This window comes from Colius striatus, chromosome 16 (genome assembly GCF_028858725.1).
Source record: "Colius striatus isolate bColStr4 chromosome 16, bColStr4.1.hap1, whole genome shotgun sequence".
NCBI classification, from domain to species: domain Eukaryota; kingdom Metazoa; phylum Chordata; class Aves; order Coliiformes; family Coliidae; genus Colius; species Colius striatus.
Window position 1 is genome coordinate 17053638 of NC_084774.1, and position 26016 is coordinate 17079653.

The following is a 26016-nucleotide window of genomic DNA, read 5'->3' on the forward strand; positions in this document are numbered from 1 at the left end:
CTTAATCATCGCAGAGAAACTAAGTTAAATTCTGCCAATTCTGAAATCAGTAACTTCTGCTGTGTTGTGGTAAATTGTAACTAGTAAGGAACTTAACATTTCCAAGACAACAGTAATATCTTTGTAGCTAGAGCAATATAAAAGTGTTGTGGTAAATTTCTGCCTGGAGGCAGTTTAGTCACATCTGGTTACATTACAGCAAAACCAAGACAAACAAATCACCCCAAACAGAAAACAACCAAAATATCTTAATTCCAGAAGCTGTATTTTCTGCTTACCTAAAATTATTAAAGCATTTAAGTAGTCTTTATTTTATCTGACTCAAGACTTCTGCTTTGTCCTTTTGTTTCTCTAGCTTTTTAACAAACAGATACAACCTAGGACTGCAAGTGTTGAGTGCATGGAGTGAAGTAGATTCAGGATAATGCCATGCAGGGGTTCTTCACTATGCGAGACGGGAGCGACCAGACACCAATATGATGTGCATCGACTCCAACTTTATTGTCACATCATCATCACTTATATACTTTTCCCAAATGCTGTATACATGCTACAATTCATGACAATTAGTTAAAACTAAGGATCATGCGCTATGCATAAGGCCTCAAAGTTTCATTTTTGTAACAATTTAGACACCAACCTCATTGTGTTAAAACACCACCCTTATTGTACTCAAAACATCAACCTTATTGTGCTTAGAATATCACCCCATCTATTTGGCCTTCAGTTTGTTTTCTCTCACACTAGACTATGGTTATGCTTACCTTACATTTTACTTAACTTTATACTACTGTTAGTTACATATGTTACAATTTGTTAGTCACATACATGCCATCACACAGTGCTTAATTGAATGCTCTATTCTATCTTCGAACAATGCTTAATTTAATGCTCTATCCTGTCTTCTCATTTTGACCTTGTCTCTGTTACAGTCTGTAGTTTTGGTTTCCTCCCTGCTCAAGCTTGCTGTCACATAGGCATTCTTTTCTTTTTCTGCTGCCGAAGATGATTCAAAGATGAACTGCTAACTTTCTCTTTGTCTAACTCCATAACATTCATTATAGCCCCAACAATGCCACATTCTAGCAGTCTAAGAAATTCTTCTTGGACTTCCAATGAGGAAAGAACTTCTAGGACAGCTGCCAATGGAGAAATTTAGGTTGTGAAATAAAGTACATGTGATAAGCTTTACACCTTAGGCTTGTTCTAGACTTGCTTCAAAAAAAGCAGTGCCAGGGGTATAACTTCTCTGGAAAATTAGCCATTTTAGCCCAGTCTACTTGATGTATCCCCTCATAAGAGTTAATGAAGTTTTAGTATTAAAACTGCATTGTCTGTTATGAAAAATATGTTTACAGTATTGTTTTTTGTAACAAGACTTAATGAAAATTACTCTAGCTACGAAATATCAGCTATAAACTAACTGATGGTGGCCAGCCTTGTCCTAAGAACTTAAATTGCTTAACTGTGCTCCATGCCCCCAGGCTCTTGAAAGTACTACAGAAATGTATGAGGACTATATAGAGGAAACTCAGAGCAGTCTCTGAAATCCCTGATTTGGAGGTGAGCTTTTTAAATTTAGCATACATATGATATAAGTGCTACTAGACCAGCTACAAGAAGTCACTTTTCAGCTGTATTCTTTTGTGGTGTTTTGTGGGTGGGGTTTTGTTTTTGTTTTAGACTAACCAATAGCCCTATCTGTAACCTTGCTTCAACTGATGCAGCTAAAGTCTCTCCAGGGCTGTTAATTACTTAAGTTTTTTCCACTGTTGATACTATGGAGCCAGTGTAACTCTAGAAGAGAAACATTCCATTTCAAGCACAGCAATTTTTTTTTGTTGGCAGGGTGGGGGTTTTTTGTTGTTTTTAACAATAACAGTACATTAAAATCTTTTCTAAATGAATCAATCTGTGGTGAAGTGCCTTGGTAACTTTATTTGGGGAAGAAGAAAAGCCTGAAAGATTTGCAAGTTTTTTATTATTTCAGAAAAAAGCAAATCTAGACTGGATTGGATTTACTAAATAGCACAGCTCCATAACAAAAGAAACTTTCAGGAGACTGAGTATGACTATAGGACAGTATCCAACCTTTTGTTCAAAATATGACGTTAGAAAGTTGAAACAGTCTTTTTACTGCAAAGAAGAAAAATAACTTTGAAGTAGCTGAAACAAGTAGCGTGGCTAAGCTTAAGTCTGATTAGGCTATAGTCAGTATGTATACTTGGAATAAAACCTTGCCACTGCCTAGGATCTTAACTCACTTGCTTTTGGTAAAAGACATCAACTAGCTGCAAACTCAAGAAATCTGCAACAGCTCTGGAAGGTCAGATTATTTATCTCATGAACTCTTGGACAGTTCTTAAATAGCAATAATATACCGTAAAATACTATGAAAAACACAGGTGTAAGGGCAATCCACAAGGGTAGTCTGTTTACGTTCAGTAAACCCTTAAGTGCACAGAAAGTCAACTATAAATCTGATTTTTTTTCTTAAGCACATGATAGTGATATCTACTCCACAATGGTTTCCTTTAATGAAATTTGCATGAATGTGCCTTAGGCAGCTTTGAAGTTACCTTTTACCAGCAGTGTAACCAAGATGTTGCATTCAGCAAGAATTTAGTTTACAACCTGGATAAATTTACGATTGAGCTCGGCACAGGCTCCCAGACCAGTGCAACAAGATAGCCATCCTGTGGTGGCACAGCTAAGGGACTGCACTAACAGCTTTGGGGTGATAAGCCTGCACCTTAGACTGCAAGCATCTCCCTAGCAATTAGGGATGCAAATACAAGCCCTGTGGCTCGAATCATCTCTCAGTAAATTCTTTCCTACATGGAATTTCTTAGTTGCCTGTGTAGGACTGTTTTGTAGACAAGGAAGTGCTTCTATATGTCCCCACTTCATATCTTGTGGAAATTATTTGTGTATCAAGCCCTGGAAACTTCTGCGGCACAGGTGAAAACTGCTCTTCTCTTGCTGAGGCCTCACACTATAGCCATGGATACAGCATTTCATAGAATGCTTCTGGGGACAGCACTGTAAAGTATATCTTTGTATGAGATACACACATCATGCATTTGTAAATATGAAACAATACTCCCCAAATCTACAAAGTAACCAGAAGTTAAAAACCAACAGGTCTTTGTGGAAAAACAGCTAATACGTATTTTTGAGAAAAAGATGGAAGAATTTGGTCAGTTTAGCTTAAAAAGCAAAAGGAGGGATTAAATTGTCTTCTGAATACATTAAGTTCTCAAAACAAAAGCTACCAGTTTGTGAAATAGGTTCGAAATTCAGTCAACCATAAGATCAGCTGCTGAATCTAATGGCTACTTCTGTTGCTATCATACCACTATTTTAGCCCATGAAATGATGCATGAGGAAAGAGGAATAGCAATTTTAAATCAAAGAAGGGAAAAAAAAGTATCAAACAAATAAAAAGTCACATAAAACACGGCAGCTTTTTACTAGTCAGGTAACTATCCAAATCAAGGAAACAGCACTTAGCCATCCTAATCAACTTTTAGTCTAGTGGATTGAGTTTTATGCATGCAGTATAATTAAATCTCTTGTAATCTCAGATGAAAGATCAACATCATAAACTACCTCATCTCTAGCCTTATCTCTGAATTGCTGTGCATTCAACTGAAAATGCTTTTAAGTGTATTGGACATTCTTTAACTACATCAAGAAGGACTGAGATGCAATAATGCATCTGGATATCTCATAAAAGAAGCCTTTAAGTGTAAGAAGCTCCAAGTTCTCAACTCCGCATAAGTTTTCACCATCTTGTCTAAATTTTCACCAGTGTAAGCAGTCATCTTTGCACAAGCTTCAGGCCTGGTCACCAATTTCTATTAGAAGATCCTAATTTCTACAGGTTCTATTTTTTTGTCTTATTTAAAAGCAAATCAAAACAATTTTCAGCTCATCGATAGCAGGTTACTTATGATTTACACTTCCACTAAAATTCATCCCATACTATCTGATGGACAAATACAGAATCATTACAGACAATCTCCTTTTTCTCAATCCAAAAATAAAATACTGCTTTGCATCCCTATTGTTGCTTTCTCATTTCCTGAATTGTTTGGTATAGATATTTTGCTTAAGCAGCAAGCACTCCAGGCTACAACTGATGAGTGACCTTGAGACAGCTCTTAGAAGGCAGTTGCCATAGTAACACCACCACAAATGTGGTACATCCTCAGCTGACACCACCAATCTGGTGCAACAGATCCATAATAAGTACATCTATCCTGTATTAGTGTCTCAATATTTAAGGAGGAAGTTACTAGATTATTTATTTTTACAATTTCTAAAATCTCATGTGCTGTGGAAGACTCTGGCTAACCTGTACGAATACAAGTGACTAAGCCTATACAAGTCTACATAGTGCAAGAGTTAAGAACCCTAAAATAATGCACTACTGAAACTTAAAGCTATTCAGCGTGTTCATCCAGAGCAGTCTTTAATCCAGCAACTGAATCTAAAGAAGAAACTTTGCAATAACACAAAGCTAGTTTTTTTGTCTTTTCTCAACTTCTCCAATACAAATAAACTTTGTGGTACCTTGCTGTGTCAAACTTATGCAAAATAAGAGCACAAAGGATTGTTTTGGCATGCCAGAATATTCTCTCTCATCTGTGGAACTTCATCACCTTGAATAAACTTCCAAACCAACTTGGCACGATGGAATAGTGTTGCCCTAAAGGTTTTTTCTGTAGGCAACATGCTGCCAGTGCTTGTGAGCTCTGAAGAAGGTGATAAATCATTACTGAAACATCAATAAAATTTAAACATGCAGAATAAAGAGTGCTAGTTACCAGAAATGTTCAGTAGAAGCAAAGACAAAGGATTCATGACCAGATTAAGACAATTATAACAATGTAGCAGTGAGATATAAACTAAACAGTAGTTTCAAGACTCGTCTTTTGAACTCACATAAGGGCAATCACATAAGTTTCATAGTTTGCTGAGGCTAAAGAGATTCTGTTATAGGTAAAAAAACCTGTGTATTCTACGTAGAAACAAGAGTTAAGACTGTTCTGCTTCTGATAAAGTCAGCTCACTTCATAGGACTGCTATGGAAAAAACATTTGTTGAATCTCCATATCAGTGGAAACTGTGTCACCCCTAAGAGTTAATTCCAGTTAGAAGTGAAGTCTTACAATTTAAAACAGGGATTTGAACACTCCATTCTAAAGAGTATGGTCCACAGGTAATTCAGTCAGTTGAGTACCTGCCCTGAATCCTAGACGAGGAGCTCCTGCCTCCATAACTGTGACCTAAACATGGACAGAAAACAGGAAAAAAGTTCCCAGACAATATTAAGCAGACATTCAGCAGTGCCCTAAATTAAAAAACCAAACCAAAACAACACAACAAAAAATTGTTTTGGCAACTGTGTGTTATAGTGCAATTACCAATCCAAAGGGTTCAATTGTGTTGCCTCTGGAGGTCTGGAAACACTGTGACATTGGTATATAACTGCAGCTGACAGGATCATCAAGGAGCCACTCTTCCCACTTCCATCACTTCTGGGGATCTGCAGGTAAGACAGTTGTATTCTAAATTGACCTGTGTCCTATCAATCTGTGTACAGGTATTGACAGATTCCTTTTGAACAAATGTTCATATAAACATTTAATATGTTTCTATTTAGCGATAGCTTCCTATAATAAACACACTTTGATCAGAGTACAATAATTTGTCTTCAGCTTTGCACGTAGTTGTTTATTTTGGCCTAGCTGTACAGGTTAACTTTGGAAGCTATCTAGACCTAGACACAAGAAGCACTCTTGGTATAAAATATGACACAGCTGTACACAAAATTTGTCCTGTACTGTCCTCACCATCCCTTTTGGTTTGTTTACATAGAAAAAAAAAAAAGAACCTTCAAACAAAAACCTTTATTTTTGGAAGTGAAAGCTAGAGCTTAGGTGACACTACAGATTATTAAGTACTGATTCTATAAATGCTGCCACGTACGTCAATCTACTCTGCAAGTTCTTTTTGAAACATGTATCACCAGCTATTAAAGATCTTTACTGTTCACAGTCCTTAACCTCAACCTAGAAACCACAAAATCCCACATCACCTATGAGAGACCTCTAATTACAACAGCATAGGAGAAATGAACAATAAAAAGGTTTTCATAACAAAAGCTAATATAATCCTACAGTCCTGTTAAAAATCCTTCAACCCAATAGCATGAGGGTGCTGATCTGAATCTCTAAAGAAGTTAACCATTCGGTAGATTAATTCTACCCCAAAATGGAACTATGCAATACCCACCCCTTTTAGTAGGTTATTCTGCTCAGCATAGGTGCTACACTAGTAACAGATATGCATTAAATGTAACAAAATGTAACAAACACATTAAAGGCAGGTTTGTCAGCATCACTTTTCAGATCAACACTCAGTGTATCTACTTAATCTCTATTGACTTAAGCAAAATGATTTTTCCAATGCAGATACAACAGGCAAGGAACTACCGGTAATAACATCTAATCAGTAACTCCAACCACTCTTGCAGGTTACAGCCCCAGGGTAGACAAAGGGTAATGAATGTCTCCCACACCCAAGTACCACTTGAGTCTGTTTTGTGTAACACATCTGTGTTACAGGGACTGCATCCATTTTACATTTTGAGAGAACTGTGGCTGCTGTAGTACCACTCACCATTCTCTTGCACTGTTACTGGTGGATATTCAACTATGGGTAAGCTCAGAGCCAGAAAGTTAGACGTCTGAGTGGTTTTGTTTGGGTTTCAGGTTTGGTGGGGTTTTTTTTATTGGCAGAAGGGAGGAAATGGACAATTTTTACTGAAACCTGTTTGCAGACTGCAAGGGCCTTTGTCTCAGAGCAAGTGGCTGAGAGGTAACAAAAAGGAAGTACAATAGCCCTTCCTAGCTATGGAAGTGTACCACACAGCCTTGGAAAGACAGCATTCTAAGGGAATGCTTTAAAGGGTTTGAGGTTCATATCTTCAATGAATACTGGAAGAAGTCAGTTTGTTGTGTTTGTTGCTTTTTGCACAACACATCACCTTAGCTCCCACCCCAGCATCTAAGCAAAATAACTCTCAACCCATTACATAAAGGATTCTTTAGGTCCAAAAGAGCATAAGTCAAAAACAAATATCAGTAGTGACAGAAAGACAAGGCACATTCAAAGTACAGAGTCCTCCAGATCCTGAGGAAAGGTCAGGGAGCCTTTTGCTAAACAAGAACAACTTAAACAGAAAAGAGCTTCAAGGTAGACAAATGAGGTTGAACCTCTAGATCCCTTCAGCTTGATTTTCACCAGTGTATTTGAAGCTACAATAATTTTATAAATAATCATTAAATTGGTTCTAAAGTTAAGTCTTCTACAAAATAATCTAATTAGAATGGGATATGTTTCCTGACATCTTTCTTCCTTTACTGTATCAAAGACATGACAATTGAAATTTCTAGTTTAGCAACATACAGTTCTTACTGGGAATGTTAGTCTAGAAGTACTATCAGAAACAAGAAAAGATGGATTGTCACCTGGCAGCGATCATCTAGTAATAGTAGCAGTTAAACGGTAGAATGAAGGCAAGATTAATATAATGAATAGTTGATATCTAGCATGGGGGTGGTTTCTGCATGTTCTTACAAGTAAGAACTTATTTTTCTTGACAACTCATTTCAGAGAGCATTTGCTCACCAAGTAGCTTGAAGTTTCAGACAGAACAAGACTTCTAACTGAAATTCCAGCAATATAAGCAAGCCTGCATGTTATTAAAGGAAATAGTGGAAAATTTCGCAGGCTGACATCCAGAATGTCTGCGGTTCCTTTTCATATTTCTCTCTTCTTGCAAAGCAGTTATTAGACCAGTTTTTTGGTTTGGGTTTTTTTTTTTTTTTTGTGAAGCCTGGAAATTTCCACTGTTCCAAAGATTTTTAAAAAGCCTTCTCAAATGTACAGCTCAACCTTACACTTCTGCCTAGACAGAACCTTCAGTTTAAGCTCAAGTTCCATTGATATAAAGCAGTGCTAAGATGGCAGGGGAAATGAAAAAACTCTGCTCATATAACAAAAAACATTGCTTGGCCAATCTGAAATACTACCTTAACACATGTTAATCTCTTGATAGAGGTCATTTGAGGTCCAGCTAGAGACAGATGGGTAAAAGAAGATGAAGTAGTTCAGGATGAAGCTGTAGACTGGAACAGAAAATACAGTGGGTGGCAATGCAAGCTATTCTGTCCCTATCAAATGATGGATCAAATCTCCACTCATTCTACATCTCACTGGATGCTACTCATCACCCCTACTACCTTCTTATGATTTCTAATGCAGTCAACACAAGTCTGGCAAGTTTGCCAGCATGGGTTCTACACCTCACCTCTACAAGTCTTGTTCAGTAGATATGAATACACATCACCAAAAGATTAGGGCCTTCAACAGAAAACCAACAGGTCAAATACAAAAGTCTTCAAAACTTTCCCCAAAACTATTGCCTTCATCATAAGAGGGGATCAAGTGGGTTAACAGATGTGTTGGTTTTGTTCCATTTTAATCAAGAGAACAACTTGCAGATAAAGTGGTTTTGTTGCCTTTAGAGCTATCCATGACTAGATAAACTGATTAAGGAGGGAGTCTATCAACTACTGCCTAAAAATATTATTTTCCATTCACAGAATTTAGTGGGAAAGTAAAACTTTCGAATAAGGAAATATAAGATATTTACAAAACAACACATACATCAGCACATAGCAACCTGGTACACAACCAAGTAAGATAGCTTTACAATACCTTGAATCCATTTTTCTTTTTGACTTCCTGGTTTAAACCACTCCTACAAAGTTATGTTTAAATGAGAACTACATCAGAATAGGACTTCAAGCAAATATTTTTCAACTTCCCTCTTAATTAGTTAAATCATAAGGATTCTCTATTAAAACACTTAATAGTTACAAGTTAGCCAAACACATGGTATTTTATAAGCACTAGTTAAAAGAAATAAAAATACCATGCACACCTAACAGCATTACCTAAAGCATAGCCCTCTAGAGACTATATGCTGAGGTCTGTCTGCCCATTGAGCCAGAAATCCCTACTCTGAACATCAAGAAGGCTTTCATAGAAGATAAAACCAATAGAGTACTACAACAGAAGATGCTGCTATATCTGCTTTAGTTCAGTGCAGCAAGGACAGCCAGAGCTCAAAAGGACGTGCAACACAAGCCCTAATTCTCTATGTCCCTCAGACCTCTGTAGCCCAGCCTTTACAGGGTGAGGGGGGGAAAGTTATATAGAGGAAGATGTTTGAAGAGTCTATCCAAGTCACTGGCAAAAAGAAGATGCGCATTTTTCTTTTAAACCTTCTCCTTAAGATGTATGCTTCTAAGAAAGAAGTCATCATTACCATTAAGAGGAAGAAATTACTTTTTGAACCTTTACTGCTTCTTCAATCAGCTTCCAAGAAACAATACAGCACTTCCACATAGTGACAGGGTGTGTGTCCATGCAATCATGTGTATGCTCACAACAGTTGTCAATTTTAAACTGTTTTTTAGAAGTTTATCCAAGTCAAATACATTATGTGTGTGAGTGGGTAGCAGCTATAGTAGCAAAAAGTCTGCTGCACAGAACTTTCCCTTTTCCTGAAACTCATTAGCCTCCACACATGAAAACAGCTGGGGTATTTAACAGCAACATCAAGATACACTGGGCAGTGAGGTGTTGGAATTACAATCTGAGTGCATGAGGCAAAACCAGAGGAATGCTACCTTTGCTTTAGGTTTTAGTTCTTCACACTGGTGCAGAAACAACACCAAACTACCCACTTGGTTGACTGTTCTGAACAATTAAAAGTTTCCTCAAAATACTGGAATAGAGAACTTGAGTTTCATTGGCAGGGAGAGGTGAAGTAACTTACTTACATCTTCTGCTTAACACTTCCATTAACAGACATGGTGACAAAGCCCATCCCATCCACTCCCTGCTCCATTACCTGTTCTATCACATTGCAATGTTGCAGTGAGAGAAGGGATTTTGTTATTAGACATAAGGTAACTACAGGGAAAAAAAAGTACGTAGATCAACACAACCAAATTGTTATATTTGATATCCTTAGGTGTGCACGTATAACAACTTCTAACTGGATTTCATTAGTGACTAGTTTCCTCAGATGCATTTGAAAGACATTTAGGATTTCCAGGATCATTCATATGACAGTTAACCAGAAGCTGATTGATGTACTTAGAGCAAGTCAGTTCATGAGTGATTTTACAACCAAACTCTTCATGCTAAATCAGCCCTAGATAATGACGTGAAGTCAAATTTCTATTTGTAAATGGCTCAGCTCATCAATATTTGGCCAATGAGAACTAACAACAAAACATTAAACCCATAAGGTCTAGAGAAATTCCTTTCTAGATCTACAGCAATAATTCAAGTCTTTTGAAAAGAACATTAAGAGGTCTAAAAGAAAAAAGTGAACTATTGCTTATGCAAGTCAAGAAAGCACCTCATCTATACAACAGAGGTTTTGTCCTCACAAGATTAAAAGTTACATTTCACTCATTTACACAGGAAGTGAACAGTAAAATAGCATCCTCAGAACTTACTAGTCATTTGCCAGTGTGAGGCAGAAATAGCTGCTCAGTTGTCTTATTCTACAAGACTTCATACCTTATGCTCTAGCTAGAGCTCAGAGCAGTAACAGACATGCTTAAGGCTTAAAAAAAACAAATTCAGAGGCTTTCAGATGAGCAAAATGGAAAAAAAAGGTACATCACTACTGTTAGCTTCCATTGCTTAGTCATTCTTTGGCACAATGAAACATCAGAAACACTTCAATTATTTTTCTTGAAGTCTTTTATTAAAAGACCAGTCTCCAAAACAGCACATAAAAGAACTACAACAGCAGTTTTGCAGTGGCTGATGCTAGTGAGCCAGCTTTGCATCGTCCTTGCAGAACAAGTGCATATATTTACCTACTCACTTTGTGCAGCTCAGAAAAGCACCAGTGTCCTGGTTTTGCCTCGGATAAGGTTAATTTTCTCCCTTATAGCCAGTACAGGACTGTGTTTTGGATTTAATATTAGAATAATCTTGACAACACATTGATAGTTTAGCTGTTGTTAAGCACAAGCTGGGAGGGAGCATGGCCAGGACAGCTGACCCAGACTAGCCACAGGGCTATTCCATACTATAGGACATCATGTCCAGTACAGAAACCCGGGGGAAATCAGCTCAGGGAGGCGGATCAGTCAGCAGGTGGCAAGCAATTGCATTGGGCATCATTTGTCTCTTCTTAGGTTTTAATTTAACCCTTTGTTATCTTCCTTCTCATTAATATTTCATTTCTATTATTAAATTGTTCTTATCTCAATTCAGAAGTTTTACCTTTTTTTTCCAGTTCTGTCCTCGATCCCACGGTGTGGGGGAGGAGTGAGTAAGCGGCTGTGTGGTGCTCAGTTGCAGTTGCCAGTCAGGGTTAAACCATGACAATGGGATAAGAAACAGTCTGCTTGATTTTACCATGCAGCCCATTGCTAGCAGATTCAATATTGCACCACCTGGTAGACTGGGAACATCATCAGCAAGTTATAGCTTTAAAAATAGATATATACACATATATACTAATTCTCAAGTTTGTCACAACAATTAAGAAAGTTCATGTTTCTAGAAAAACAAGCATTTTAAACCTTCACATTGTTTTAAAACAATGAGGAATAGGGGGTAGGGTGAGATGCTGGTTGCTTTTAAAAATCACCAATCCCTCCTCAGGGCCTTGATATCTCATGAGCTGATATTATGAAAGCATAGATGAAACAGTCAGTTTGTATTTTAAGGCATTACCTGAAATCACTGAGCTAAAGCTGTAATACAGGCAACACATTTAACCTAAAGCTTACATTGTGAAGAAAAGCCACCAATAATCCCTTTCTAAAGTTCCCCATTAAGCACTATAACAGATCCTTTGACTTAAAGACAACAAGCATTTGACACTATTCAAACTGTTTATAAAAGCATACTATTATGATCCAGAATAAAGATACATTTTTCCTTTAAAGTTCAAAATTATCTGTTAATGAGTATAGAGAAGGAAGAACATTTAGCACATTAATGCTCATATAGAGGTGGCCTGCTCTTACTTCAAAGAAAACATAGATGTAACAAAGCATCACACATCACAACTACACCTGATTTGGTTCGGTAACAGTAAGAGATGTGCTTCCCAAGACACAACACAGTGACAACTGAAGTCTTGGCTAGCTTGGGAACAACTACAAAGATAAATGAGTGTTCTAAGACACTTGGAAAGAGTGCAATAGATGAATTAACAGTTTTGTTACAGTTGCTTTTAGAAAAAAAAAAAAGTACTGCAACACAAGTCAGCTGCACACTACCCAGCTAAACAGTGGTATTGAAAAGAAATGCTTAACATTATATGAACTGGGTAAGCTTTCAAGAAGGTCTTTGACAAATTGTTCTGAATACACATGCTGATCTGCTTTATTCTACACTGGTACACTGAAAGTGGCAGGCAAACACCTAATCTGCTAGCTGTTTTCTTTAAAGACAACTGGCAAATAGTTGTTAGACAGCAGATTTTGGCTTGCATTTTCCTAGTCTGGGTGGTTTCTCTAAAAATCATTTTTTCTTCCCGTTCCCGCATTCACTAACTGCTCTTCTGCTCGTATTTCTAACTACTGTAAAACTCAGGCTGAAGAAGACATTAGAAAGGATTTCCATTAAAAGCAATTTAATAACTATATTTGTTGAAGGGAATAGCCCATTCTTAATTCTTTGGTATTTGTAGTGTCCTTCAAAATAATGTTTATTTGGCTTTTTGATAAAATACTCCAGAAAATCTCAGTTTCGCCATTTTTGTTTTCTGAGAGAAAACTACTGGAATCACAAAAGACAAAGTATCTTGTTCCATTCCACCTCATCTAAAAAGTTCATGAGAAAAAGCACACATGTAGAGATTCCAGGCAAACAAAGAAAATCTCAAAGAGCAAGTTTCATCCATACATTCCAACACCTTACAGTCTTTGAGGACACAGAGAAAAGTGTCTCTGCCTTTTTTTCTGCCCTATTCTACTCAGTGCCTCTTCTACCACTGCCAAGGGAGAGAGGGAGAAAAAAGGAAAGAAAGAAAAAAGTTAGGATACAACTACCCAAGAGAAATGCATTATATTAATAAGATTTTTAGCCATGCAACCTGTTTTGATGTTGCCTTTGAAAAATTAGATAACTCATTTTCTCTCTTCCGTGCAGCAGAGAAGGAAGAAAAAAAAAACTTCTTAACTCACAGATTATTCCTTGCAAATACACATACAAACCAACCTTGAAAATGTGCCTCAAAGGCCTTCTAGGTATACCTGTGATACTAGATTACCTCATTCCATGGCTCTGACACATCCTGACATGCATGGAAGTGTGGTATCTATAAGGGGTTCAGGCTTTCTGACAAAAGGTCATACTCAGCCAAAGCTAATGCAGGTGCTAGTCATTACGGCCAGCAGTATAACAGTGATATTGTTCTGCAGCCTTCCTCTTCTCTCTCTCCTCCCCCATTTTCAGGTGCAGCTGATAAATCAGGGCAAAAACACTATGTAGTTTAGCCACGTGTAACAGCTTTGATGAAAAATTGCTTGCCCTGACCTAACACCTACAACACTTTCTGTAGAACTTCTACAGCATTTTCATCTTTCTAGAAAAATCTTGTTCATAAAATGCAGTTATGATGGTTTTACACTTCAAGTCATGACACTTCATGTTTGCAATCTTCAAAAATGAACTTAACTTGATGTAAGAAAGCTTTTAAAATAAGATTTCCAGTAGGGCAATGATCCATAACCTAACAAAGACTGTTTGACAAACAGTTTAACTACACCTGACCTGAACAGGCTCACACTTAACAGCAAAGGTTACTGGAGGGGCACATAACTGAAATCAAACAAGAGCAAAAATATCAACAGCCACACACAAGGTCAGGGAATACTTAAAGGTAGATTGATACCTGTGGAGCTGACCTTATCACTTCCACTCTTTTAGTGTACTGCAAAAGCAGTCACAACCTCAGAACTAAGCAACTTACACCATATCCTAAGGTTATCGTCAGCAGTAACAAGCCTGACTTTCCAGGCTATAAGCAAGATGAGCAGTAAAACCACTGGCAGCCCCCTTGCCCTCTTCTCCCTCTCATTTAAATAGCATCCTATCTTAAGCAACTCCCTTTTTCTTACCTCTGTACTGTGTCAGGAATAGGCTGGCTCTAAACAACATAAAAGCAAAATATGTGTCTACATTTAAAGCATAAAACCTCACCAACAATTCCACACACTGCACACAAAACACTAGAAGTCCCTCATGAGAATGGGTTTGGAGACAAGGTAATTTTGTTTCATTTCAAAGAAAATCAGCTTATTGATAACTGTCAACTAAAAAGAAAAGTCACCAATTAAATTAAAAGTATTGTTATTCAAGTAATAAGGTCCCTCTGAAGTATACCTGCCACTTACATAGGGTGAAAAGGGATTTAATGCACCTTCTCTTAATTAAATGCAGCATACAAAATCAGAGCAGAAACATATTTCATAGCAGATTTAAATCAGTAACAGTTAAATTCTTTCACAATTGCCTCTTCCCTAATATGCCATATTTAGAAACGCCAATAGACCTAGCCAGAGGAAAAAAAAAACCAACAAAACAAAACCAAAAACCACACAGGCAGGCTGCACCAGCATTCAGGTTTAGATATTCTTCACCACTCTATCATATCCTTGGCATATAGAATACCATTCTTCCCCTCTCAGCTCCATTTTAAAAAGTTATGTCCAAATACTCATAACCAAAAGCTTGCATGAACATAATGCAGAATATCCTGCATCACACAGTCATTCAAGATCACCTCTTCAAGGGAGGCTCATTTAAATGCACGAGTTGAAGCAACCTCCAGTGTCAGACTGTAGTGTCCAATATCATTTTACATGCTACCAATGGCTTGATTTTGCAGACAGATATAAGCAAGACACCCTTTCTTTCTCAGTCTTTTAAAACAAAACCAAAAAAACCCACCCCGTTCTATTGAAATATAGCAGAAATTCATCTTGAATGTTTTGACTGTGATTTCTTGTCCATTATTGATGAAAAAATGCCCATGATATAAAAAAAATGTTCTAATGTAAATTGGATTTCCTTCTTTCTACTCTGCATTTTGTCTCAACTGTACATTAGTCTCAGTAATACTATGCAAAAAATGACAACCAAACAATGCCAACTTCCAAGTAATAAAAAATGCCAGGATGAACACAGGTATCAAATGAAGAATCAAAAAAAAACTCCCAAAAACCCCAAACCCACACAACTCATATGCCAAATAAAAACAGATGGGAAACAGCACATTGTCATCGGGAAAGGTACTTAAAGCAAGGCTGAATTATGGGTTTATTCTGCCTGCTATCACTTTCCCTATGCCCCAACCTCTACCTTCATATCATAGCAGCAAAAAAAAATTAGTAGTAAAAGAGTTGAATGAAATTCTGAACACCAGTCAGTTATACAGCCTATTACAACTACTGCTAACAGCAAATACAATTGCTGTATGTTATCATGCATAGTCTCAAAAACATATAGAATAAAATACACCAAAAAAGCAATCCACAATTTGATCTGTTCCCTCTCAACCCAAGCTCTCAAGCTGGAGCTTTCACTCAGATACTATTTGTTACTAGGAAGCTATCTTGTATTTATATTTAGAACACATACATCTTTGTCTCAAGTAGCAGTCAATTAAAAGTCAGAAATATTTCAGGAGAAAGTATTTCTATACAGCAATGACAGAATTTTTAGCTCGATTTACCTGCACTATAGATACTATATAGCTAAACATTACTGTCTCTCACACTTCCAGGTTTACTTCAGTTTTGTCTTGTTATTCTGGATAGAAACCAATATACTATTTGCTGTTAACTTTCACATAAAAGACTAAAAAGGCAGAATCAGATATTTTTCATAACAGGGCAAAGAGGAAGAAGGTACTGTCTGAATGAAAGATTGATTTAAAATCGTGTTCATTGGATGAGCTGACAAAGTGGGAAGCTTCCCTTTTGAAAGAAAACCTGACTGTGCTTAAAAGCAGGAGCAGAAACCACAAACAGAACCAACTTTAGAACCAAACAAAGAGGACTCTGGGAATTTTGTCAACCTCAGACAACATCCCCACCCATATTCACCCCCTTTACACCCCAGAATCACTAACAGCTACAGTGCTATGTGACTTTAGAAAAAAGAAAATTGGACATCTCATCTCCGTTCCTCAACAGTGCAGTTTCGTTGCAGCTGTGAAGTAGAAATAGGTAAGAGGTGTGGAAATCAACCTCTTATTCGACGTACTTCTCATTCCTCGCATTATTATCAGAGACAAGGAGACAAGAGAAGTCACCTCCGAAACTTACCGAGGCTACAGGATGATCAGAAGAATGCAGATAACGAGGTCTTTGGAACCGCCTCAGTATCAGATAAGCCCAGATGAATGGCAGATGGGGCCATTCTAGCCCAGGGATTTCACTCCCACACCGCCTCCAGTCAGGCTGGGAAACTGAGGATCGGACGATTCTGAACACAAATCCATAGCGACCCCAAGTCTCTCGCTTGTTATAGGCGGAATCTCCACCCAAACTCACCCTACTTAGATCTGCATCGCACAGCGACACGGGAAGCCCTCCGCTAGCACGCCAGCCCCCCGCCACCGCCTCAGGAATGCCCCCTTCTCACTCAACTCCGCACCGAAGTTACAACGGTCAGGAGGAGGTAAAGGCATCCACACGCTGCCCTGGGAATCCCCTCGCCCACAGCCCCGCAGTACTCCTCACACACGGCCAGTCTACGCTCCCTTTTCTCCTCCCCCCTGGGAGACACATCCATACTGGGGAGGGGGGCGAGAGAGAAGAGGCAGTCGCCCCTCAGAGCCAGCGCCAAGCTCCTCGCTTCCCCGGCAAGGGGCAGCGCTCCCGCCCTCCCTCCTCCATCCCAGTCCTACCCCAGCGCCAGAAGCAGGGGAACAAGAACGAGAACTCTCCTCCCTCCACTCGTCACTCCCTCCCTCCGAACCCCACTCACCTGGGAAAGCAGCCAAGGCTCAGCCACGGCTCCTTCTCGCCGGCTCCCCCACGCTCAGCCGCTCGCCGCCATTTTCCTCGCTGCCTGGGTTTAAATAGGAACAGGCTCGGCCAGCGGAGCCGCCGCGCGCCCCGGCGCACGCTGGGACCTGTAGTACGGCCCCGCGCGGGCGCTCACGGGAGCCTGCCGCCCGCCCCGCGCGGGGCATCACGGGCCCTGTAGTACCCGCTGGGGCCCGGCGGGTGTCCGGGCACCGCTCCCAACGGCGCCGTGTGCCCGGGCCCGGCGGCCGCCCGCCTTCTCCCCGCGCCTAGGGCTGGCCGGGAGCCGGCCAGCGCTCTCCCCTGAGCGGGCCGAGGCAGCGGCCCGCGCCGGGACCCGGCCATACTGCTCGTCGAGGCCCGAGGGTTGAGCTGGTGGTGCAGAGCCACGGAAACAGCGGGTGTGACAGCAGGCCTTCTGTATGCACGAAGGATTCAAGTACAGCAAGGTGTCAGCCCTGCACACAGCACGCGCCGTACTGAGCTGAAAGGCACAGCTCAATAATGGTGGTGGAGCATTTGCTACACCAAGCACCCTTTTATCCATTTCAATTAAAACCAACCCAACCCAGTCTATTCCAGGGAACGTTTAATAAAACACAAATGGGTTTGGGTAAAAGAACATAAATAGCTTCAGTTATACATCAAAGACTTCAAACTAACTCCCAATAGCAGTTCACTTGCCATCTGTAAAAAAAACACAGCAAGGAGATGGAAGACTGAGGGCTTAGAGACGATAACCTTCCTCTGCCACTGGTTGCTTGCCTAAATACCATTTCCATCAACTTTTTTAGAAGTACTTAAAACTTAGCCGATTGAAAGAGGATGTGTGGAGAACACTACACCTCACCTCAGTTTCAGGTACTCACAAAAGCATATAAAATGGATTTCTTGGTTTTGAAAAACATATAAAATGTGAAATAATGAAAATGCATGGACTCAAGTCCTGCCAAGGCCATCACACAGAGCTCATTACAGGATGATGGCCACAACCGACATTGAAGATCAACAGACAAGGAAAGCCATTAACTACACCTTCCAGTAATTCCCAATGTTACAGGTCCATTATGAGCCTTCAGCTACCTCTGAAATCAGCATTACAAAGAACAACAATCAAAAAATCCAAAAGTAAACTCAAACAAGTGAAGGTTTGGGAAAACAAGCTCGACCTAAGATTTTACCTTGCAGTTACACTGCACAAGGACTTACCAATTATAAATATCTGTTTATATTTATGGACTTGAGATTCAAGCATCTGGTAGAGACAGATTCCTTATCATGTATCACAGCAGTTAGGTACCTCAATAGGAATGAAGTCCTGTTGCATTTCCTGAAAATGTGAGGTCTGCTGTTTAACATTCTACATCCTCCACTCCAGGTAATCTTTTTCAGCAGGTTGCTCTCTTCTTCCACTACAAATGGCAACAGAGCATTAACCATGGCAAAACCAAAGGAAGTGTGCAGATAGCAATAGGTTAATCAGAAGCAGTTGTAAAATATTGTGTTTTCTTGATTTAAGCAAACTGCATGTCATTCATATGTCTTCCATTTAGACTACAAGGTCTTGAAATTAGACTTCCATTGCATCTATGACACCTTAGACTCAAGAGATACAGAATTTCAAGTGTCAATAAAGTACATATATTGTGTATCTCTTTTCCCTTTTCTGATAAAGCAATTACAGATAACGTCACAGCTCTGACTTTATATAATGAAGGGGAGAGTGATAAAGTGCTTTCATTCTTCATTGATATGTGGTGCTCTACAAAAATTAAGACACCTCCTCAAATTTTTTGTACTTGCCTTAAAAGTCGATTGTACATTAAAATGTTAAATGTACAGTTCTACAGCTACATTTACTATTTGCTCCACCTGCTGGTGCATATTCCCTTTAAAACAGCCTTTACAAGTCTAAATGTATTTGCATTTTGTTTTATTGACTTCATAACAAGATGCCTGGAATGACTTCAGATCTTTCTAGGACATGAGGGGTTTGGAATTAGTTTAAGTATTTGGTTAAATAAAAGTAATTTCAAAGGCAAAGACATCTTTGGCAATGTTTCTGAAAGCTGTAATTCAAAATAAATTGTTAAGCACTTGGGAATTTGTGATTTATCACCTAAATCTCATACCTTCCATATAAAACATTGTGCTTAACACATGGAATGATCACTGAATGTGGCACGTTTTTTATAAACATGGAACAAACCAACACATTTTAAATTTAATGGTACAAAAGGATTTTTAAAAAGTAATTGGAGAGAGAACTTCAGAAACATCATCTTGTGAATTCTAGGAAAAAAAGGAAGTTACTTAAAACACATCTAAGCAAGTACAGCTGCGAGTACTTTTCACCTGAGTTCTACTTCTCTGACTTTTCATCCCCACTCAGAAAAAAAATGTTAAAGAAAAATAAAGCTCTTCACTCTTATCTGATTTAACCACCGCTTTGCATTTCAGCCCTCACAAATTCTCTATTAGCAAACCAATGAAAAAAACCAGTAAGAATCACTGGCTTAATTTAATTTACTTCTAAAAGCAGATACACTTGCTTGTTTGTTATGGAACTAATTCTTACACCAACTTCCTGATTTTCTTTATTTGTATATTCAGTGGAACTGTCTTTTCAGCTATAAAGTAATTAGACTTGAAATCTGCAAGAACAATGTTTTAAACAAACTAAACCAGACTTTTTGTTTCAAAGTTTTCTGAAACATCATAATAACAAGCCTATTAAATTAATACCTTTGTTGTTACTGTAAGTATGTATCTAAATATTTAATATAGAGACTAATTTTCAATTTAACAAAATATTAACTGTGCTGTAAGGAGGAGATTCTTACATCAAATATATGTGTACATGGAATACAACAGTAGCTATACAAACACCTGCATTGTATTTGTATAAATAAAATAAACTATCTTTAGAGACAAAAAGCTTCTTTCAAATGGCCATCATTAATGTCATGCAATAGAATATTTAAAAACATCATCAGTTTATTCACACATCAGTATTAGGAATGTACTTTTTTGTAATGCTGAAATAAAAGTGATCCTAAAGTTCAAAATTGTCTAATTTGATGTGCTTAGAATTGGATATTGACACCTAAACCATGTTCTGGATTTGCTTTTGAAAGCCTGGTAACATAGTTGTGCCCAAATTGAAATCTACAGGGATTGTAAGCTTATAGGTTCAGTATACATCAAAGAAAACATAATCATCTTCAAAACACATAATCATCCTGGGTTGTTTTATTAAAAGATACTTTTAAATGCCACATTATACAAGCATGAATGTCTACCAGCTTTCTTATACCTCATAGGGAATACATTGAAGCTTCCACTTGCAACGGTAAAACCTGGATTCTCTACTTTTGCCAGATCAAATCCAAATATGAGGACAGATGAAGTTTGGGTCAATAGACACATCATTATGAAAAGTAAAGCCCAAATGGTGAGTCTGAAAACAAAATACTTAAGTTAATGTGCTTTCTCTGTTTAGTCCATTTCTTTTCAATAAAGAGAAGTTTTTTGAATGTTTGATATTAAAATTCTCTCAGCAGCAACACAGAAGTGTCCATGGAAGGGACCAGTAATTACAGAAATACTTGGTCATCTGCAAACATTCAGTCCAGCCTCATTATACAGTCTTTTGATTAGAGAGCACAATGAAATAAAAGGATGCATCTCAAGTTGGCATTCATGCTGCAAGCCATTTTTAAGTAATGGTGATGCTATAAAGCCAGAAATCTGATGCTAAAGTTATAATACACATTTATTAAGCAGTTGGAAGATCACAACAATATATGCAATTTTTAACAGCCAGATGTTTATAGGACAAAAAAAGGAAGGTAATCAGATAGTTAATAAGTAACAACTGAAAATCATTTCACTTTATAGCTAACAGAGAAAGATGCTATCCTGCAGATTTTCAGCATCTAGAAGTTTTTTATATAAGATGGAGAAAAAACCTGAAGAATATAGTTCTATTAAGCTGACAATAATTCATTTAGGAAATTGGTATTATTACTGTCATTACATAAAGATTTCTATAGGAAAAGACTCTACATCATGTGACTGATGAATGGCTTAAAAAAATACACTATCAATGTGGGGGGAAAAAGCATCTTTGCAAATTTCCATTAAAAAAACCCAGCTTGTTAACTGACTTAAAGCTTACAGAAAACACAAGTCAAATCTCTCACAAAATAAACGCAACTGCTTAAAAGCAATTCTCCTCACATCCTTCTCCAAACAAAAAAAAGATTTGGGGAAAAGCTACAATGTCTGGATGTAAACCTATAAGAAGAAACAATAAATTCTGAGCTAGGAAAAATACCTTGTATTTGATATTATATTGTTTCTATAGTTTACATAAGTACCACATGTTATCATAGAAATAAATTGACTCAAATACTTCTGCAATTCACCAGCCATGAAAACCAAGTTCCATTTCCAGTTATTTAAACCATGGTTGCAAATGGGATTACAGATTTCCAGCCAAAGATAGACACAGTTGCTTATCTGACCATTGGAGTCTTCATAAGACAGGAAAATATGTTCTCCTAAAATAATCCTATATAAATAACTGAAAATATGAGTATGAATATGTATATATTTATATAGTTAATATAAACAAAACAAAGTTAATGCTAATATCTGAAAATAACACACCTTAGCATACCCTTTCAAATTTGGGCACTCCCAATGCACTTTATCCCCAACTGCTCACGCCTTTGGAATGTCTGGCTACTCTGGGATGTGACTGATGGCTGCTCATCATACACAGGCATCACACATGCAGCCTGCTCTTTTGCAAACTAGCTCTGGCCCTTAAGTGTCATTATCACCCACCTGCTTCTTTCTTCATCTCTACATCCCTGAGGTTGCTCTGGGTATAGTTACCTTCTCTGGGGTGCCAGATCGTGGTCATGTACTTTATAGAAATCATTTTTCCTTTAAGCAAGGACAAGGAGGATACCCGTGTATCTTGGGAAACAGGGTCTGGTGGTTAGAAGAAGGGGTTAATGCTGAGACTATAGAGACACTGTTTAGGGTGGGATGACCATGAATCAGCAGCTTCATTGTGTGAACCCGATTACCCTGTATCCTTGAAAAGGGACAGAGACTGATAAGGAGGGAATCTCCTGCCTCAGAAGGTGACAATGGCTGAATGGTTGCCTAATTAGCATGAATTCAGCAAAAAGTCTGTGGTAACTGAGAAAGGTAAAAAGCAGCAGGGTGAGACTGCAGCCACCAACTCAAAGACCAAAAAGATCCACCCTCCCCCACACAGCTGTAGAAAGCATCCCTGCTAATGTACATAGCAAATGAAGCTAATTTAAATATAACCAATAGCAGAAGGAATGGCAATTATCCATGAGTGTAAATTTAAGCAGGATTTTGCTAATCAAGTAAGATAAATACACGTAAGGTGTTTTGTGTGGTGTGCTGTCTTTGTGGAATTACCAGGTGGTATAGGTGACATTGTACTGCACAGCAATAAAGATGATGGTGTGCTTGGCTAGGGCCTGAAAATCAAAAAGAAACAAGGAAAAAGGATCAGATTTTTCAAACCAACTAGACTATAAACACTCAAAACTAGAAGATTATGCCATCGACAAATGTCCTACCGCACATGATTTAAACCGAAGAAGTCCTGAAAGTGTTATTCATCTCCACAAATGTGGAGGCTCACCTTGTTGCAAATCCTTTAACATCTGCTACATAGGGTCAGGATTTGAGTTATGTCCTTTTAGCTAAGGATCAAATTACTCACTGTTCTCTTAAATAACATTTTAAGTGTTTAGAAGTGTAAATAGTCTTCATTTATTTCAGAAGTTCAAATACACTTTAAATCAGGTGGAAAGTTTGACCTAACTTTGTAAGGTATTTTAAAAAGTGATATTCTGGCTAAGTGTTCATAGAAGTAGAGGATTCAAAACATCCTGGTGGAATTATAAGAATCATCAATTTCTTGCATGATAAATAAAGCAAATTCTATATAGTATAACCACAGTAAACAATGGTATACTTTTATATTACTTTTTCTCTAGTGGCAAAAGAATTTTTAGAAAAACAAACATGCAAACCAAAAGAAACCAAACACTTTCAGCCATCCCTTCCTCTTCAAAATGTCTTCTCATGCTGTAGTATATTTAGCCCTTAGCTGTAACAGTTTACAACATGGATTACTAAACGACCCTACAACCAAGTGATAAGAGGTAAATATGTTTGCTAAATTTAATTGAAAAGATTTCATTATGTGATTTGCACAACTTCAAAAACAAGCAGTTGTGCTGATGTAACTGAAAGAATGGTAATTTAAAGCACAGGGATATAAGTGGAAGGGGAAAGAACCCCAAAACACTCTGGTTCCTTCCTACAAAAGAAATGCAATATGCAATTACATCCTACACTGCCAATAGCAAATACATTTATTATCTAGTTTATGAATCAGAGAAGTACAACAGGCATAATCTGAAGACTGATGTAAAAAAAACCCCAAACATTCCTGAATCTTTTACACTTTCTCCTAAACTGATCTTCATAGATATTACTTAAAACAAAGATATATAAACTAAAACAAGAAAGCTACCTTCCTCAGACGGTACTCCATCCAATTTCTGAAAATGTAACTAAGAAAATTAAGGAGTATATAAAACAAGGATTAATTTATCCATCTGCAAAAAAACAAGAGGAACAACAATGCAAAAGAAGATCCTCTATAGCAAAAAAAAAAAAAAAGGGAGAAGGCAAATCACTTCAGTGAACTGGGAGTGAACCTGTGAAATTAAGCAGCAGAGAAGTCATAATACTGAAGAGTGCTTTTAAGAGGAAATCTCATTAAGGAAAACAAAAGTACCAATTTTTCTGGCACACAAAATAGACTTTCAGACACTGGAGTTCTATGAACAATTTAACCTTTTGTAAGCCAGCAATACCTTCAAAAATAACATCCTGCCTTCCTCTACTGCCAGTTGCTTCTTGTCTCTGTCCCACCATTTGTGTCATCAAAAGTTGCACTGTGGTGAATTGGACAGGAAAACTATAGAAGTTCAAACTGACCCAGCAAAACAGGAGAGAGGAGAAAACCCTGTTAATTTTAACACAGATGAATTTCCTAATACGCTGCACTGCTCAGCTACAGAAGTTTTTGTATGCTGGATGGGAAAAAACAAGTAGCCAAAACATCAATGTCAACTTTAAAAGTTCATTAAATGAGTAGGAAAAAATCATTGCCATCTGCTCCTGGAAAGACAGGGAAAAATTAGACAGTTTTACAAAAGCATGTAATGATAGGACAAGTGCTAATGGATTCAAATTGAAAGAGTGTAGATTTACATCAGATAACAGGAGGAAGTTCTTCACCATGAGGGTGGCAGGGCACTGGAACAGGTTGCCCAGAGGGGCTGTGGATGCTTCATCCCTAGAAGAGTTCAAGGTCAGGTTGGATGGAGCTTGGAGCAACCTGGTCTAGTAGAAGGTGTCCCTGACCATGGCAGAGAGGTTGGAAGGAGATATCTTTAAGGTCCTTTCCAACCCAAACCATTCTGTGATTCTATAGTAGTTACATAGGTGCTGGTGGCATCAATATCTAACTAAAGCAAACACGCTTGCTTTCAGTAAGTCATCACTCTGGAACCTCAGCAACAATCTCTCTTGTAGAAGAGCATTCAGGCAGCACAACATATGTAACTTCAAGCAGACATCTTCATTTGAGAACTTTCCTGATAATAAGCCTTTTTTATATGCTCTTTGGGAGAAGATAGTAGTAAGAATCTTTGCTAGAGCCAAGGAAGTTAACTTTTCTGTTTGTCTGTGAAGCATATAACATAAGTGTTTCACTCTGCTGGAATTATAGAAGTCCCACTAAGTGATATCCTGTGGTAAGATAGTCACAGATACAAACATGATGTAAACTGTTCTAGAAGAAAAGAAACCACATGAAACTGGAAAGCCATCAGTAGTTTTGCTTGTTAGGCAGACTGGACTACCCATTACAAAGATGTTATAAGAGCCAGACTGAGAGGAACAGAAATATAGATTTCATTCAAATAACTCCAGTATGCTTCTCTGCAGTGAATGAGGCAGAGGTATACTATAGAGGTCTAACCTGTTACACTGTTTCTCTGCATAATAAATGAAAGATATCTCAACCAAAAAAGCCCACATTTTTTGCATCAAAAGAGAGATGCAGATGTTTAAATTACGCAATATGAGGTATAATAGTATATATTCAAGCAAACACAATAAAAACATCACGAGCTACAATAGTCTACTCTGCATTTGAGCTTTTAGAATTATGCTGACTAGAAATGACATAATTTGCTGATTATCCTTAGTACCATCAATATAAACTCATTCTTTTTCTTGTAAAAGAAATCACCTTCATCAAAATAATGCTGCTTACCTCGGGAGAGCTGTACAGTCCTTTCCAATACCTGTAGAATTACAGAATTACAACTTTCATGATGCATACAAAGCCTGAGTTAAAACAACTGTAATTCTGAGACAGAACTCCAGAAAACATACTTGTTTTTAAGAGCAAAAAGACATAGAGCAATATATTTTTTTAAAGTCTCATAAAGATAGATAAAAAGTTCCATTTGAAATCCCAAACTGCATTTACTTTATCCCAGGGGCAGATATTTACTTTCTTTCTTAAAGCCTTTATTATCTATTAAGCTCCTAGCTATTTTTCTTTATCCTAAGTTTGATTTCTGTGTTTAATATACAAACTTTTATGACATACTCCTCCACACATGACACAACTTATTATACCTCAACCCTGCATTTGTCCACCATTTAGAAGGAAATTATCTGACCGCCAACTGCTTTCTCTTCTTTTTTCTGT

At 37.9% G+C, this 26016-nt stretch overlaps 1 protein-coding gene across 8 annotated transcripts in view; it reads right to left on the reverse strand.

The window, feature by feature from the left end:
- The window catches only part of NCOA3 (nuclear receptor coactivator 3), a 75894-nt gene extending 58658 nt beyond the window's left edge, over positions 1–17236 (reverse strand). For 2 of the 8 annotated variants that reach the window (XM_062009246.1, XM_062009238.1), the window contains exon 1: positions 17119–17236. The gene's annotated coding sequence lies outside the window, so the exon portion shown is untranslated. Of the gene's footprint in view, positions 1–5248; positions 5295–5432; positions 5555–11391; positions 11573–16454; positions 16615–17118 lie in introns of all 8 variants that reach the window. The other 6 variants (XM_062009241.1, XM_062009243.1, XM_062009242.1 and 3 more) reach the window with 6 other exon arrangements.
- Positions 17237–26016: the final 8780 nt, after the last annotated feature.